Source organism: Metopolophium dirhodum, chromosome 3 (assembly GCF_019925205.1).
Source record: "Metopolophium dirhodum isolate CAU chromosome 3, ASM1992520v1, whole genome shotgun sequence".
Classification (NCBI taxonomy): domain Eukaryota; kingdom Metazoa; phylum Arthropoda; class Insecta; order Hemiptera; family Aphididae; genus Metopolophium; species Metopolophium dirhodum.
The window spans coordinates 10,460,950-10,479,952 of record NC_083562.1 but is presented as its reverse complement, the minus strand read 5'-3'; the positions used below and the strand labels follow the sequence as shown (position 1 = coordinate 10,479,952).

The window sequence follows — 19,003 nt, the reverse complement described above, 5'->3', positions numbered from 1 at the left end:
AGCAACAGCAAATTTATAATAATATAATATAACCTAATGTATGATGATAAATCAGAATTTGAATAAATATCTAATTCCTAATAAAAATAACCTTCAGTATAATTCATATTACAGTCGAGCGTGGTTAAGTAGAAATTGAAGGGACCGACCAGATAATTCGAGTTATTCAAGAATTTGAGTTATCCAAGGATATTACAACTATAAAACATTCTAGGGACCGGGGAAAAAGTTCGAGGTATTGACGATTTCGAGTTAAAGAAGTCCAAGGTCAACTGTATTTTAAGTATATATAATATTATGTGTTGAATTCTATATTTTTTTTTAAAATCTAAATTAAGTGGTATAAAGGGTTAAACGGTTCTATCAAAAACGACTGTATGGTCATTTTAATGTCATATAAATTACAAATTTAACTGCTTTTTGGTTTTTACGCGAAGTAGGTGATCTTTATTTCCACTGTGCGATTGTTTCTGTTGGGTTGTTTTACGAAAGCTTTCCCAAATAAACCGAGAGGTCAGTTGCAAGTTGTAACGTGGCAATGTTAAATTGTTAACAACATGAGAACGAAGAAACGACTTTCAACCGTATATTATTACCGTATCTATATTTACTCGTAAGTATGTACAATGTACACACATGCAGACACTTACGTTTTATATAAAATTATTATAATATTTATATTTATGTAAAATACAAAATATAATCACGTTATTTTGTTCCAGGAATTTATGAATATTATTAAAGTTACCTTCTCTGATATTATAGTAGTACAGAATATGGTTTACTGCAGAGGATCGTTTTTCAAAATTATTTTTTTTATTTTTTAAACATAAATGGTATCAAAGACTGATAATAATAATAATAATTCGGGTTAAAGGATTTAACTATCCCCGAAAAGTATAAAAAGTTACTTACCTTCGAAAAAATATTTTTGCTTTGTCACGGTTTCTTTTCAATAATCTTCTTTCCTCTGTCACATCATGTAGTGTTGAGTCCTTTTCAAAAATCGCCCCCTGTCGAAAAACAATCTTTTGTATAATTCTCAACAAACTAGAAACTACCTACATTTATTTTATAGGATATATATATATATTACAAAGTTGTCGATACATGTAGGTATATTTATATTACGCGTTATACATCGAATGCAAAGAACAATATAATCTATCCTGTAAAAGGTCCTTCAATTTTGTACAATCATTAATCTCGATTAACGTTGATTCCCAAACGTTTTCCCACCCGAACAGTTTTCGGGTATTTTAACAAAATACCCGTCTCTTTACTGAAAGGAGCACCCCCCTTGTCGTTGTCTCATCCTTGCCTTTGCGATGCCACCAAAAGGTCGACTCATTAATTCAAAGTTGTCTTACGCCCGTCCAAACGTTAAACAAGCGACCAATTTACGGTGTGGCCAAATCGTGAAAATTTAAAATCGGTTTATTGTTATCAAAGCTAAGGTCTTCTCGGCGTTAGAATTAACGGAGAAGGTAAAGCAAAATTGTCTAATTAACACATGAAAATCCAAACCATTAAAATTGTTCTACGGTAACTACATTTTATGTCAACACATATGCAAATGTACACAATTAAGATACTGTGATAAAATATTATTTTTATATTATACGCAATATTATATGAACGCATATTTTAATAAATTATTACGCAGCTTTTGAATAATACAATTTATTAGAATTCTGAACAAGATTGTTTTTTGAACCAAGGCTGGGCAAGTTAATGATTTTTTTTTAACTCAGTTAAGTTAAGTTAATATGCACCAATAACAAAAAGTTAAAAGTTAAAAGTTAATTTAACTTTAGGTTAACTCAGTTAAGTTAAAAGTTAATACACACTTTTTGTTTACTTTTTATTAAGTTAAAAAAAAGTTAATTTGTTTATACAATGCTAGCGTACTTAATTTTTTTCCAACTCAAAACTACATTTTAGGATATAGTATTAATATTTCATACAGTATTTCCATATAAGTTAGATTCGAATGACATAAATTTTTAACTTTAAAGAATTTAAGAAACATATTTTTTGACATGAAAACGAAATAGACTAAAAAATTGAAATATTATAAAATTAAAAACAAGATAAATTAACTTAACTTACTTCCTAAAATGAAAAATTAACTCGTTAATTTCACGTTTATTATGAAAGAAATTTAGTAAGTTAACAGTTAAGTTAATGAAAAGCCAAAAGTAAATAGTTAAGTTAAAAAGTTAAAATAAAACTAACTTGTAACTTAACTTTAACTTTTTAACTCGTTAATGCCCAGCCTTAGTTTTGTCTATAACTATTTTTTTAATTAAATATTTTAAATAAATAATTATTAAGCATCCCTGCTAGATTGAAATAAGTATTTTTATTTTATCATAATAATTATTAAATACTTAATTAAAAAGAATTTTAATATTAATCAGTTACATTGATAAAAAATTATTAGTACAATTTAATCACAGCACCACCGGTACCAGTGTTTATTAAAGATCAGAATAATGTTCCTAGATAAATTGGCACACATCCAAAATGCTTTGATTTGGGTAAAGGATGTATGGTTTTCACGCAGTAATCTCTAAAGTTGTTAGTTGACAGTTTATTATATTAATGCGTACCTACGTTGGAGTTTTTTTCAACTATTTGCTGAGAATATCATATTATTATAATAAATTAACATATTAATAAAAATAAATGCATTATTACAATAATATACTGGCACCGTATTTTACTGTATTCCGATAGAGTGTAACACTAAAAGAAACCGGAGAATTTGCTCTACTGTACCTAAATAGTAGGACGTGTCCAGTGTTTCTTGTTATTTAATATAGGCCAATGTAACGGATGTGTTAAATTTGAATTCAATGATTAATCAGTGGTGTATACGAAAAATGATTTTGAGGTCTGTTGAATGTCACCCTATATTTCTAAGGATATTAATTGGTTAGCGTACATTTATATTTTTATTAGTAATTTATTTTTCTATTAGTTTTTTGGTAAGTCGAAATCATTTTTGCCAAAAATATTGCATATATTATAGTATTAATAATTATTTTAATATCACTATATCGCGTATTGCTGCAGTTATTAACTTATGCGTCGATATCTCGTACCATGTAACGGCGTGAAAATGTCCGTGGTATAAAATAGTCTAAAATTAGCCTAAATATTTTGAAAATGTAATTGTGTACTGTGTAGGTACGCGCAACAGATGAAGATAATTTAAGTTATATTGAAATGTTTTAAGTTTTTTCATCTAATATTTTTTAATTAAAACTAAATAACAAAATTAATACTGAATCATTTTTTGTACTGTAAAAAGTGTCGTCTTTCACACACTCCTAGTTGCGAATAACATAACTTAAAACGTAAATATTAATATGTTATTTTCTCGTCTTTGACATATTATTGATTCACGATAATAGATTATGTATAATATGATGTTTACCGATCGTTATTGTTTCAAATTGGATTTTATAACTTTTGGAAAAAAAAATCTTTATTATACTTTTTATAATAAGTACGTAGAATTATGTTAGTTTTATTAAAATTTATTCCTGCAAACAATATTAATATATCGATAAAATGAAGCTAATAATATTATTATTATGATTTCAATTTATTTATTATTTTCTGAAAAATGAGTATCAACACGAGTCTATACTCCGATAAATAATTAATTGAAGAACATAAAAATGAAATAACTTAACACAATATTTACTATATTCTTAACGCCGTCACACAGTTTTATTCAAATTTCAAATTGTTGTTACGTATTATTTTATTAGCGTATGACGTAATAAGAATGAAGAATAAAAATAATTTTCAAACAAGTAAATACATTTTCAAAATCTTATTAGATGTTATTGGTTCTTAATATTTTTTAAATCTCATTTATATAATATTTATATACAAATATATATTTTCAGTGGGGCCTATTATCTTTTTGAAGAAATAAACAATAATTCATTTATACATCAAAAACTTTGAACATCATGACTTACTTTTCATTAAAAACAAAATACACCGTACAAAATGCATAAAAGAGTTTTGTTTTTTAAAAAAAAAAACAGTAATTATTTAATATTTCTTAATAAAAATAACAACATAAATTTAAAACAGGATACAAGTTGATATTCTTAATATATTTTAATTTTATACAGTTTAAGTATAAAATTCTACACCTATTATTTTCGATCTCATTGCACATTTTAATGTGGTTACTGCTGTGTTATAAAGTCGTAAGGTTGCGGTCATATAATTTTATTTTTCAAAAATCATGAAATATCGAAACTTTTTTTTTAATTCGTGACTTAGTACATATTATTATATTTTGTTTCAGAATTTTGCCTCACTTGTTTTCTATAACATCACTGTATTGCGTGTGCAGCTACAAAAAATAAACCTACCTGTGTCATAACAGTGGCAAAAAAAAAGGTTAGTGGTCAATTCGATAAAAATTTTCATTTATTTTTGTTAAACTTCAATACACTTTTATTAGGCATACATATAATAATATGTAAATATGTATTTGTAATATTATATAGGTACCTACCCTTAATTTATCCAAAAATGCCGTGACCATTTGATTATAATTGGTACCCAACCGGGTCAATGGTACCCAGTTTTGGGAGTTGTACTCATAATTATACGTGTATTGACTTTCATGATGTAATCTAAAATTAAATTGCTTGACCTAAACGATTAATTATTCAGTGTGTGATACAGATGCTATTAAAAATATTACGCAATTTATAAGTCAGCAGTAAAACACAATGACAAATCGAATTAATTAATAAAAATACCTTCTCAACCATGTTGGTCTGTTTAACAGGATCCGATTAATCCCCCTCCCCATGAAAAAATAAAAAATAGTGTTTAGTAATGTTATTAAATTGTATCATGCATAGTTCTATTACAATGACATAGTTTAATCAAGATAGACTTGTTGCTCAAACATTTTGTTATATTTATTTTGATAATATAAATTACATATAATATAATGATAAAAACAAATTATTTTATTTTATAAGCCATTCATTGTAGTTAATTAAATCATATTTATAAACAATAAGGTATAGTTTTTAACATTTCAACATGTTCAGTGAATTGTGAATAATATGCACTACATTCTGATGATTCTGTATGTATCACTTATAGGGTTTTAAAATTTCATGAAATTTATTTTCTTGAAATATTTCATTTTGATGAAAAATAAAAATAAAATGATTATTATACCTAAAAGTTTATAGTCGTCAACTTCTAAGTGAATATTTTTAAAAGTTGGTTTATTGTATGAAACAAAAAAAATATATAACATATTTACATATAATTTATAAGTTGCTTAACAAATCTACAATAGTTATAACATACTATATGATTTATGTATTAAATAATGAGCCCGCTCACCTTCACATCACTCAGCCACATATACACACATATTATACGACTTTTGTACACTTTATAATAAATAATTACTGAAAATACACTATTATTTCATTCATTGTTGGAATTGACTTCAACTTTATTTCAAACCATTATCTTTTGAATCGCTAATATACAACAATATTTTAAAACTCATGTAAAAAAATGTTTTTATTCTCAAAATAATGCCAGGAATATTTTTCAGCACTATAAAATATAGAATATACAAATATGAAATAATAAATCAACAAACATAATATGTTTTTCTTTAATTCTAAGTGTGTAATCAATTTATTGTTTCTAATCATCTATAACCAAACACGTTTAAAAAAAGAAAAAATATTTTTCATAACTTCATTGAAATATTTCAAGAACCGTGAAATTTTCAATTTTTAAATATTTCAATTGAAAAATTTCAAGTGAAATATTTCAAACTTAGAACCCTAATCACTTATAATATATATGTTTTAAGTTTTGAAAAATAAAAAAATACTTATGTAGGTACCTAAATAAATATAATCATATAGGTATATTTTTAACATTTATTTATTGAACAATAATATTGTTTCAAAATATTTTTTACATAAACGTGTGGTAATAAAAATAAATTTAGAACATGAATATTTTTAAAGAATACAATTATTATTCAATGCACTGGATATTGGATTTTTGGCATCTCCTTTCATTTTTAACTTAGCATTACAATTAATCAACGTGGTATGAAGAAAAAAATTATGCAAATGTTCATTGTAAAACTGTATCGTATAGTTAAATTTAATTAGTTTCGAGAAGAAAAGCTATTCTGGTTCATTGATTCAATAACTGATTTGCCAGTAATAAAAAGAGCACATAGTTATTCCTTAAGATGTTATTATTGTAATTGTTGTTTGGTACTTTTATTTTTAAAATATTAATCAATATGACACAACAATTATTTAGAGAGGTAAGTATACAGTGCAGAATTATACAAATATACAATACACAAGGAGTATATTACTAACAAAATTCTACAAAATATAAGAAAATCTGCTTTAATTATATTGTATGCAATGATATTGAAATGATTTTATTAAAATATGTTGTACCATTATTCACAACTAGTTGTTAAATTATATTATGAACATTGTACCTATTGTACCTACCTAGCTATATAGATTATAAAATAAACTACCTAGTATTTAAAATTAACGCTAGTACTTACACAATATTTTCATCGATATCTATAAATATTCAAATCAGTACAAATTGTAACGAAATATTTGATATTAAAATAATAATTTGTTACTTAAAATGTCTGTTTTCAGCTTCGAACATATTATTTTGATTGCTATACTTCATAGAAGTAAAGAGTTTAGTAAGCTGTATTATCGATATAATATACAACAATAAACTGAATAATTTGGATTATTGCCATATTTTTCACCTCTAAATCATGTTTTACCTTCTTAATTCATGTACGAGTACATTCACATTAAATAATAATTATTCTAGCAAGTGAAAAAAACCTTAAAAGGCTCAAATAAAAACAACTTACTCTCTTGCTAATTTGAGATTTGAAATAAAATGAAAAAAAAATAAATAAAAGGAAACACATGCTTTGAACGACAGTGTAAAGCTTTTATTTGTTCACCCAACGTTTCTGGAAACTAATTAAGTTTCCCTATCGAGCCAAAAATCTCAAACTTTGTACATTTCAAAACCAATCGTACAATAAAATGTTATACGCTTGACGATTATAATTTTCATTACAATTAAAACCAACAATAAAATTGTTAGTTAAAAATTTAAGAAAAAATATGCTTGTCTAATTTTGAAAATAAAAGAGAAAATATAATAAAAACTTAGAATATTACAATACAATAAAATATGTAAATATAAAACTTATGTCATTGAAAATATCTTGATATTTTAATGTTCAACGTTTAACAATAATAATTTTGTAAATTACTTCAAATGTCACAGCTGCAGAGGGTAACCATAATAATAAAAAATTGTGTACAAAACAACTTAAGAAATTTGGAGGACCATTAATTACACTTAATTTGTCATTTTCTTTTTAAATATACTTTTGTGGTACACTAGCAGGAGTAACAAAATATTAAAGAAAAAATAGTTTGATATCGGCGCAATTAAAAATAAATTATTGAATATTGATTATTATTTACGAGAACGTGTTTTATTTAAAAATAGAGTCTATAATCACAAGTGTTTTTTACGATTGAATTTTCTTTTATTTGAAATACACCAACAAAGTACAGGATTGTATACATAAATATAAAAAAAAATCTATGTTATATGGATTTTACAAACAAAAATTTAAATATTTTGAAAATTAGTAGATATTTTCTTAATTTCTTAGTCAACAGCTGAAAGTTTTTCAGTAGTTAAATATTATTTAACATTATTTTGTACACCATCATATATATTTCTTTGATGTTCCTAAAAGTTATAATTATATAACTATATAACTTATAATCATCAATTATTATTCTATTACGTAAGAATCATGAAATTTATTCAGTAATTATATTGTTTTAAATAAGTGGTGAAGCTGAAATGACAATGGAACATTTTGACGTAGATAACTATAAAACATTGAATTTCTAAAAAAAATCTTCTCTCAATGAATTAAAATCAAAAACATTTAATTAAATAATTGTATCTTATCTAATGTATACACTCGTTTAGACTGCGATTTTTATCTTAATACCTAAATTTATTACTATTTCAATAATAAATGTAATTGTGCAAAAACTATTGATATAAAACCGTGCATACTTTCATATTATATACTTGTCGAAATATTTCCGTCCTTAATTTATTTAAATACAAATATACAACTGATCGTATAATTTAAATTCCTGTTTCATTTCATAGATACATTAAAATAAATAACACCTGGGCACTTTATTGATGATGTTATAGACAAGTAGAGAAATATTAATGTTTTGATAATGATTAGAATTAAGCACATTAAATTCAGATCATAGGTATATTACTCAATGAATTCAGCCAAGTCTAATATTTTGTAAAATTTACTGTATTTTCTAAAACTATTAAAATAATTAATGTGTAGCTTGAGTGTGTAATGTGTAGATGTAACAAAAATCCGAAATCGTATTTTATTTAAATTTAAAAATAAATATACCTAACATTATTTATTTTCGGCTGAGAGTCTGTATGTCATGACAGAAAACACGGTTATAGTACCTATATTATAATGATTAATAATATCCGCATTAATATGATTGCGATTATTGTTGTTTGTATGATAAATATAAGCGCAGAGAAATGGATAATTAATAAACTATATAGTAATTTCTGTTGAGTTTTACATTCATATAATAATATGTTCTGACAGCAAGCTGCAATGGAAAACTATAATACTGTCATAAGCACTATACACCATCGTCATATTATGGTATACGTACGCACAGTCTACCTACACATTGGTTCAATATTGGGGTGGAATCTGCAAATATGATTTAAAACTTCTATATTCTACTTTAATTATAATTACAGCACCGTCGATGTAACAGCACGAATAGCAGGAAATTGCAGCGTACAGTCTACGTTTTATATTATATTATATATGTGTGAGTGTATTTTCAATTTTGTACCACTGTACACATAATCGCGTAAGTAATGGCATTACATAACGATTCCCATAGAAGATTCACCTAGACGTAATGTTTTAACGTAAAATTACATTTCTATAGGTAACCGTATTTATCATGCCATTTGATCAATAATTAATAACAATCAATTTTAATGGCGAATTAATAATATTCTTTCATTTTCCTAAACCTATTTCGTGATGTTCAGTGATTACTTATCAATTGCCATAATGGGACCTTACGCACTAACATTTAAACGGTAGGTATTTTATTATTTTAATTTTTCATATTTTATTTATAATATAACTGCAAGACTGTAGCTAGTGGACGGGAAATCTACATTAAAAAGTCAGTGGATAAAATATATTCCTATTTCATAGGTTTAGTAGGTTAAGTTCTGTTGAAAAAAGTAGACATTTTTTTTTACTCATCAACTGATACTGATGTGTTTCAATTTCTAAATGTCAGTTTTAAATAACCTGCAATTGCATAAAAATATATTGTTTCTCTACAGTTAAAAGATATAGTTATTAATCTAAAAAAAAAATAGAAGGAGGAGAATGTATGTGTGTATACTATATTATATTATTATAGTGTAATGAGTAAATATCAAAATCAAAACCAATTTAACCGTTTTCCAAAGCAGCTTCTTCATGAGTACCCTACCTTACATTTAAATTGAAAATTGACACAAATAATATTATACGTTTAATTTAAATAAATTATACAAATATCCCTAATATTTTAATTGTATGTCCTTTAATTTCAAATCAATATTATAAAAATAGTAATAATTTAAAGTGAAACCTATGGGTACATAATACGATAAGATATTCACCACTTTTGTAAAACAAATTTTCAATCGCTCCCCCCCAAAACATTGTTATATTTTATTATATTAACTATGTATACTAAAGTGAATTCCCTTGATTAATGTGTGGTTGGTTTGGTATGAATCATTTGCACTGAATCGATTCTCTCTCTCAACATAAGTTTAGGTAGCTATACGCTGTGGGCATTGGTCTTAAAACTAAAATAATTGACGATTTATAAATATTCATAGTATTTTAATATTATATTCAGAACCTTGTAAACTAAAACTTGTTATGATGTATTAGTAGACTTCTCTAAAAAATTAAAAACATTGTTCCTAAACATTTTTATAAACACGTAAAAAAAATTCAAAAAGATTCAAAAATTTCAAATATTTATTTAAATACCTTTGCTTTTTTATAGCTTTACAATAATAAATAATTTCTTAGTCTAAATATTTTGAAAATGCAATTGATTTTTTATTTAATTCTGATAATATTATTTTATATTAAGTATAATAGGTATATTAGGTATAGACATATTTACTTACCTATTTTTCAATTTTTTTTTTTATAAAATTAATCCAAACAAATTTAAAAAAAAAATATAAAATTATTTTTTATTGTACAGTGTACACATTGTGTCAATGTTAATAAAAAAAAATTATTATATTTCCAATTCACTCCACCATACTTCCATTGAGTATCTAAAACATCAATTTTGTTAATATTCATAAAAAAAATCCCGATTGAATAATTTTGTTCTACTATTCAGGCAGAAGATCTAAATTTACTAAATATGTTTAAACACGTTAAGATGAGGACGCTCATGAGGCCGTTTGTCAAAATTAATTCCTGGAAATTAGAATATTCTTTCCCAAGATCGTTCCCGGGAATTTCCAGGAGTGCCAACCCTAATTGGCAGGTATTGTAGGTATATTAGTATTAAGTCGATAACACTAGGGAAAATTTATTCCATGATGAAAGGTCTTACACTCTAGTATTATAGTCGGGGGTAATCAGTAATCAGACAGCTGTAGCGGTTTAAAGTAGATAACTTACCGACAACATTTACTAGTCTACATTGTATAGCATAAGGCATGCCTAGTTAATTTGTTAATAATTAGAAAACTATTAATTATTTATAAAACATAAATTAAGTAAGTACGTAGGTACTTTTATTTCATTAAGTTAAAAACCCATATCTTTCACGATTCACAACAAAAAACCAGCGTTATCAATAAAGTAAGTACCAGCTATACTATACTATACTATACTTCCCGTCAGTGAGAAGGAGCGTCGCCATCACAAAATATTTGGTTACCAAGTTAATTGCTGACTATAATTTATTACTAAAATCGGTTATATAGGTACTTAACTATATTATGTATTAGTATTACGACGGCGGCCCTTAACACGGTTTCCCGCTTATAGCCGGTATCTCGCGATTAACTTAAACCGCCATACACCCTGGCAGACACACATTATCTAAAACTGCTCCAAATAAAACCACGTAAATAATACAATAATCTCGTAAACATAGTGTGTCAACGTATAATACCATTCACCATCTCAATCTAAGCAAAATAATGGGTTCATCACTATACTATACTCGTGGCTTCTAAATGTCTTATTTTGACGTCTCAATTACTAAATACAGCTTATCGTCAAATAAAAACAAAATACCTAAAACTCTCAAAAAATCGCTTCTCCCGATAACGACTGATAACCAAACTGACAAAATTGAATTTAACTAAACTACTTTCCCCAATAGGTAGGTAGTAACTGATTTCAATTATTTCTGTGATACACCAATAGGCGAAATTTTTTCCAATAAGAGTTCGACAAATTATGTTAAATGATCAACCAGTTTAGTCTTAGAGCTTACTTAGTGCCATATTATGCAGTCTTATAGAGTCTTCTTCTTCAGAGTCTTACTTCTCAGTTATTAAACACCTTCAATCTAACCAAGTAGACTTTCACATTTACCAATTCAACGAAGACCGAGTATGTCGTGTGGACGGTGTGGTACTTATAGAATTAATATTCATGACTCTACCTATTGATAAAGAAAATTAAAAATTAATTACTATCATATGATTACCTCCAGAAGTATAAACAATTATCTATAATGCAACAACATGCTTCCTCGCACGCTTTTTTTTTATTTGAAGCCAGGCCTTAACATCTTTGAAATAAAATGTTTACACTACATCAAAATCAAAACGCCCCGAACCAATAGATATACAAAATAATGTCTTCGTTGTTAAGAATATAGCTCGGGATATAGTCACACTAAATCCTACCCTAACCCCCCTTTAAATGCGATCGTTATGGTTAAAACCATCCATCCATTATGTCTGTTGACGGTGCTGCTAACACTGTCTGCTCTACAATAAAAAACCCCTGTCCACCAATTCACAAATATTAACCCAAATATTGTAAACGCTACTTCAAATTCAACTCCAGTTCTCACTAAAACCTGTGTTCAAACTACCATTGAAAATTCAAGTAACCACTCCAACTCAGTACCCTATTATCTCTTGAATTTTCATCGCTCCATGAACATATTGAAACCTTAGTTAGTGCCTAGTCTCTCATTCAACTATATACCACATCAAAAAACTTATTATAACCAAACATGAAAAATAGATGTGTAATTATCATTCATTCAATATCCATCCTAATTCGGAATTACAATAGCTTAATGCATAAAATAAATGAACTAAAAGCTCTTTTACTGATAAAATATCGAAATAATTCTGAGAAGTGAGTTAATCTTACTTCATAATCTACTTTTAAATTTCGGTTATTCAACCAACCATTTGTAATCCATACATTTGAAAGTTTCGATTTTTTTTTATTTAGGTACGTATCATAAAATGATTATCAATCAAAAAGTTTTAAATTTAATACAACATTACTTATAACAATTAATAAATATGGAAAGTAAATATGAATTATTATTTATTTTACTATAAACATTTAAAGTTAAAATGACATTTTTTTTAGTAAAAAATTATTTAGCACCTATTTTTTTGGAAAATGTAATACAAGGTTAGGTAAGATTGAAAAACTCAAATAAACTTCAGCTTGTAAAAATTTAATTGAATTGGCTGATTCCTGGACAACATGGATTTCTAGTTATGTTTGTTGTGTGCAAGTTTCATAAAAGTTCAAATCAATGATTGATTTGACAAAAAAAGACATAGGTACATTAAAACACATATATTGGTATTGATTTGTTCTTTAAAAATATCAATTAGGTAAACATGTTATTTTAATAACATACATATAATTAATTTTTTACTGAACGTCGAATTAAGGATGTTATGATTCAGTAGACTAAAAATAACTTCAATTAGAGTGTTATTACTTTTGGATGGACATTTTATTTTCTATGAATAGTTATGGTAAGTACAAACAAATAAAATAAAATATATACGTTCGTTTACATGTTTATACGTGTTTTAAAACTGCAAATACACCAATTGTAAATAATAAAATGTGTAATTTTATAAAATTTGATTTTAAGCAATTGAATATGTTTATACTTTAAGTTTTGCAATTTGTGTTGCAGAATAAATATCAAATATTGTATACTATAATAGGTACTATATATTTATTATTGTAAGTACCTTATGTGAACATAAAATACCTCTGATGAATGATATTACATTACCATGAATTATAAATTTATTTAAGATGAATAATTAACTTATATATTATTCGTTATAATATTAGTACCTACACATTTATTAAATCAATAGTTTTTAATATAAAATGAATAGCTTTTAAAAAATTACCGCTTTTTATTATTAACCAGACAATCATTTTAATACAAATCTTTAATAATAAGTAAATTGTATAGGAGTCGTAAACATATTTAGAATAATATGCATAGTATAGGTACCAATGACGATTAAATTTATAAAGGTATAACAATAAAATTAGCTAAAACTTAAATGTACATAGGTATGCCGTATGCGCAAATACTATAGCTTTTCAGGACTATTTAAACGTATATAATATTATTATTAACTTAAATTAATATACAAAATAGTTCAATATTTAAATTTAATATAATAGAATATTATCTATCAGTTATTTTATATGGAATTTATTCGCCCTAAGAATTCTTTAGTGTTCGTCTAAACACCTTCTATAATTATTTTTACTGAATTATATAAAAATGAAAATATTAAAATATCTATTCACGCTATTATTATGCTAATTTTGAATGTCTTAATATAAAATATATAAACGATATTAACTTTGTCTGTGATAAATGAAAGAAAAGTAAGTAAGTTTATTTTTCTACTGCATTATAAATACTCACCAGACCCGAAAAAATATACGGTTGACTGAACGATGAGATTTTTTTGGGTATTTTTTTTTTTTTGCAAAAACAGAATCGTTAAAATTATGTTATAATTTTTAACGTAAATAAACATAATAAAAAAGAAGTACGTTTTAAAATTAGGTTAACTTGCATTTGTTGCATTTATTGAATTATTGTACACGCTTTTATTGCAGATCACTAGCTGTTTATACGAACTATAAACTTCATGGAAATATAACTAATTATTAATTTTGTATGATGAAAATATTGTTTTATACAATTTTAATTATGTCGATTTCTTATTAATTATTTCGAATTTAATACACTATAAACATAATTTGAATTATTATAAGAATTAGTATTGATGGTAATACATTGCAACACAAAAAATAATAACCATTAAAATAAGTATTGTTAAAAGTAATATAAATTTAGGAAAAATACCGTAATAATGTCAAACGTCGAAAATTAAAGACATTTTATCAGATATTTATCTACACTATAAAAAAGTTCTAATAAAAGTAACGGAACATTTATAAATTAAAAGAGTGAATATCGTTAAAGTTTCAGGTAGCAAAAAAAGCCATTTACATGCGAGTTTTCGCGCTAGTTTATTTACGTAGGTACGAGAATTAACTCGTTTCCACCAAAAAAAAAGAACGTATCGTGAATAGCACGTGTCTACACGTAGGTACATCAAAAAATAAACATGTTCAAATATCAAGAAACCGTTATATTTTACCTATACATAATATTATTATTGTTATTATTATTACGGAGATTTGTATCATTAATCGTCATTCGTCTTGTCGGGACGTAGATTTATTGCTGGTGTCACTCGCATATATTATTTTGTATAATGACATATTATTATTATCACCAATAGTTTTATCTATATACTTAGAATAAATTGTATTATATATTTTCATACGTCACTGAAATAAGTATATGTAACGGGTAACAATAATGACGAAAGTCAAAAATTCTGAAATCTTATAGATAAGCTATTGTACTAATGTAAGTCATCTATTGTCGTAACATAGTATAGGTACCAACTTGGTAAATATATGATTGGTATTATTATTATTTAAATTATCATTATTTAAATACGTTGATGAACAACCCACATAAAACGTAGAGTGTATCACTTACGATCGATTATAGGTAATATAAATGTGTTTTTTACTCGGTTATGAGAATGAAAACCACTGGTAAGATCGAACAGACAATACAAATGAGTGGACACACACGAGATTCAATGTCGGGTTGTTGGAGAAAAAATGTATCCGCTTTCGGTGGGGTACAACAATTACTTATTGCCTACGTGTTCAAAACATCATAATATATTGCAAACTAACCCACGGACTTTAAGTTGTTACTATAACTATTTTTTTTTTCAAAATCAGGATACAAGAATTTTAACCTATGCCAAATATTGTGTGTTAGATTATTATTATTTTTTTTTAAATATTATTTTTGTCTATTTGGATCTAACACGTATTTCTAGAGAGCAAATAGGATAATATATTAATATTCAATATATATTTCATAAAAATATTTACCCGGGCGTAATCATAAAACGCAAATAAATATAACCCGTCCCGACTTTTTTTTTTTGTAAAAATATAAACGATCAATTTGGACTTTTTATGTTTTAAAGAAATACAATTTTTACGATCTAATAGTAATAAATAATATTTACATTTATTATTATTATGTTTATATAATATTTATATTGATAATTTCCCATGCATTTATATTTTGTAAAATGTAAAGTAAGTCTTATCCTATGTACGATCAAACTGTATTTATTTTAAAATTATTATTTATATTTCATAATAGTTAACAATCTTTAGTATATCTGTCTAAATATTACCAGCCAATAACTTATAATATTTCAGGTCCATTTTATCAACAAAAAAAAACAAATATCGAGCATTTAAAAATAAATCAAATAATAATAGACAAATGTTAATATGAAATTATTAAAAATATAATATAGGTAAGTATTACATTTTACACGCAAATTGTTTTTAGAATAATTTGTTATACTTAAAGAAAAAAAAAATTAAAAATCGAAAACGTATCGTAATAAATTGTACGATTTGAAAGTGTTTGGAACACACGACTTTTGGTGTCTGGGCCGTCTAAAATATTGCAAGAGACGTCCTGCGGTCTGATACGTGCAACAGATTTTCCAATCCACACGTTGTGAACATAATATTATAACAATTATATCGTTATAAATATTACAATATTATAATAAAATAATAATCGAAAAAACCTAAAAAAACGATGGTAACAATGACGTTATAAGTCCAGACCGTCGTCGGACTACGACTTACCTTCTGGGACCATCGCAGACGGCGGCGTTAACTCTGCAGAAGTTTTCGAAAAACGTTTTGCTCTCAGCGGACGGACACACGGGACTGGACCCACGCGCACACACGGACGTAGGTACACGTCCGGACACGTATAACAATTATTTGTGTTATGAATAATGACGACGACAACGCCAACGATATTATATCATATAGAACACGCCGGACTGTGACACTCGCGCGCGACCAACGACCACGGCGACGGCGATAAACACGGCGCACTGCCGCCGGTAGACGTTTTACCGCCGACGCCGCGCCACCGCGCATGCCGCTGTAGCGTCGCGGAAAAGTTCGAGCGGACTTGCGGGGAAATGCACACACGCGATTATAACGAAGACGATGACCGTCGTCAGGTGGTGGTGTTGTATGATGTGACAGCCGTTAATAATAATAATAATAATACGTTCGTCCAGGGGGGGGGGGAGGGTACAGACTCGTATTGTACTCTGCAGGACGATTCACCCTCCCCACCCCCATCACCACAATTATACTGTGTTATTCACGTAATGCAACTACTATCGACTGTATAATATGCGTTCAGTCAAACTCTGATTTTTTTTTTTTGAAAGTTTCCAAAGTATACTTAAGACCATATTTTCAAATACTCGTTTGTTTTTTCCCAACGTCATTTAAAGAGGGTGATGGACGACGGCGATGGTACAAACTTTAATTTTGCAAATGACAACTTCCATTTTTTACTGTAAAATGAATTTAAACAGAATATGATTTTCACGAAAATTAGTACATTTATACAAATTACTTGACAACATATTATAAAAATATTTTATGTTTGATATATTTTAATACACATAAACCACCAGTCATGTAGGTAATTACATATTCGGTAATTGAAATAATTTAAAAAATCTTAATTGAATTGTATAATTTAGCAATAAAATGGAGGAGATCATACTTGGTGTATCGCTCACTATATTCTTTATCTTTGTATTATTATATTATTATTGTGGATCCCTCTTTTGCAGCTCCTTGGCCGGTAGAAACTTACTAGCTTATATAAAAAAAAACGGTTTTTAATAAAAATGTACGTTTTGAAACGCGCAAATAATAAAATATCCATATAAACTGTAGCTTAGCGAAAGCATAGTAGTTATACACGGAAAGAATTCTAAAACGGAATAGGATTCCTTGTAAGTTAATTTAGTTGTTCTACCCGAATCGGGGTTCCAAGAATTCTACTTAAGACTTAACGCATTTTAAAGAATTATGTTACTTTGTCCACTATTGTTGTTAATACAGTATTTTCGCTCTTTTACAAAACCTAAAACTTCGTTTCAAATATTTCAAGATATTTAAGGTCTTCAATGTCTGCATTTTTAGCCGCTTGTGTATCTTGTCGATCTTTGATTAAATGCCATTAACGGTATTTAATACAATTATTATGGTTTCAATGAAATTTAATATAATACATTGGACGTTTAATATTATAATTTATAATAAATACAAACAGAATTTAATACATAGGTTTTGCTCAATTTAATATTGTCTAGAAGTCTTTGATTCGTCGTTTTAGTCGTAAAATCGTATTATATTCGTGCATTTTAGTACGTTTTATATATTGGGTTAATAATAATTAATAATTGGTACATATAATGTTTGGAAATAAACATAAAATTAAGTTAAAATTATATATTGTTATAGATTACTGGGTATTTTGATAGTACCTTGACGACAATTCGTTTAAAAGCGATAACAGCTAGTAACGTCGGTTTTTTGAATATCTAATTTTATAATATACTATTCGTAAAACTAAATGTTGAGGGAAAATAAACAAATAGTTTGCTCTCGACGAAAAGAGGTGATTCAAGGAATATATTGGAGTGAAAATTGAGTAAAATGTTAAATTGACATTTGGTTTAACATTATTTAGAAATAAAAACTGCTAAGGAATTTGGGCCACTTTAATGGCCACTACTAAAATGTATTGTAGTATCAGCAAACTCAATGATAATTACTGACTGGCCATCAAAATATAAGTGGAAGTATATGAGGTGCTAATCAATGTATAAATGTATAATGTTATGATTTGTGACGGTGTATAATGTCGTGTGGGGAGGTGAATGAGAGGTGTTATAATAACACTCTAGATGATTTCGATGAATTGTTGTCCTTACCAATATATATTAACTATTATTGCCCTTAGTATGTCGACCAAATTGGTATTTGGTACGTAAAATTATTCTTTTTGTGGATGTCAAGACTAGGTTGATTATCGATTATATTATGCAGTAGATTCGGTGAAATTTGATTATTGAGATTTTTAATGATATTTAAGGTTGACGACGGAACTTTTTTCCGGTCTTCAACTTATTGAAATTTAACGTGATGGTTTGAAGCAAGTATAAATTTAATGAGCAAGCTGCCGTTCGGCCCAATGAAATTTGTTAACTTTTAATTAATTAATAAACACGA

The 19,003-nt window shown here is 26.7% G+C and overlaps 1 protein-coding gene across 1 annotated transcript in view; it reads right to left on the bottom strand.

Moving 5' to 3' along the window:
• The window catches only part of LOC132940877 (chaoptin), a 92,444-nt gene extending 75,650 nt beyond the window's left edge, over positions 1–16,794 (bottom strand). The window contains exons 1-2 of the mRNA XM_061008676.1: positions 16,538–16,794; positions 916–1,013 (exon numbers count right to left, since the gene is read on the bottom strand). The gene's annotated coding sequence lies outside the window, so the exon portion shown is untranslated. The remainder of the gene's footprint in view (positions 1–915; positions 1,014–16,537) is intronic.
• Between the last annotated feature and the right edge of the window lie 2,209 nt (positions 16,795–19,003).